This window comes from Macrobrachium rosenbergii, chromosome 11, assembly GCF_040412425.1.
Source record: "Macrobrachium rosenbergii isolate ZJJX-2024 chromosome 11, ASM4041242v1, whole genome shotgun sequence".
Taxonomy (NCBI): Eukaryota; Metazoa; Arthropoda; class Malacostraca; order Decapoda; family Palaemonidae; genus Macrobrachium; species Macrobrachium rosenbergii.
This window is the reverse complement of record NC_089751.1, coordinates 28,025,361-28,026,027: the sequence shown is the minus strand read 5'-3', so window position 1 is coordinate 28,026,027 and position 667 is coordinate 28,025,361. Positions and strand designations below refer to the sequence as shown.

Here is a 667-nt window from a genome sequence, read left to right as displayed (position 1 = left end):
TCATATAATTATGTATAAAATTTTACGTAAATCATCCACTTATACGGTACGTATATATAGAAAATTTCATAATATAACGTTATAAGAAAATTTCCAAGAGAATTAAAAGTTATATCGTAGGGGTGATGAAAATAAGTATGCTGCTTGCTTATGCTACAAATTATTTCAGGAGCTTCAAAACAAATTTCGAGTTGCATTTAGGAAAATCCATTCATCATGTAGCCTACTGCATTTTAAACTTCCAAAAGTTCCATGAAAGACAAGTAAAAGAAGGGAGTATGATATAAACTGAGTGCTTCAAAAGAGAGCGATTTCAAGGCTACGCATGGATCGTTTTCGCTCGTGTCCAGGAAGTAAGACTGCGGTGTCTCTCGAGTCCTTGGCAAAATATTTCTTAACGACTACATCGGTCGCTTTCACTGTTTGAACGTTCGGACCTTCGATCGACTGTAACATCGTTCCGTGCGGTAGACGTTTAGCTTGAATTTGCAAAGTAATCCTTTTTTCTCAATAGTGGCGTATTCAATTTCTTACTTATCGTAGCGTAATTGATCCCGTTGTGAAGTGTTCACGAAAAAGCCTGTTATCACGCAACTCGCGCTACAGTTGACGCTTCTGATTTCCTTCGATTATTGTCACTTCGTTGGTCAAGTTATAGACACCGGCC

General features: G+C 37.6%; 1 long non-coding RNA gene across 1 annotated transcript in view; it reads left to right on the top strand.

Moving 5' to 3' along the window:
* The first annotated feature begins 389 nt into the window (after window positions 1–389).
* Window positions 390–667, top strand: part of LOC136843264 (uncharacterized) — a 6,207-nt gene continuing 5,929 nt past the window's right edge. The window contains exon 1 of the long non-coding RNA XR_010854504.1: window positions 390–667. This exon is cut by the window's right edge and continues 9 nt beyond it. This is a non-coding gene — a long non-coding RNA (uncharacterized lncRNA).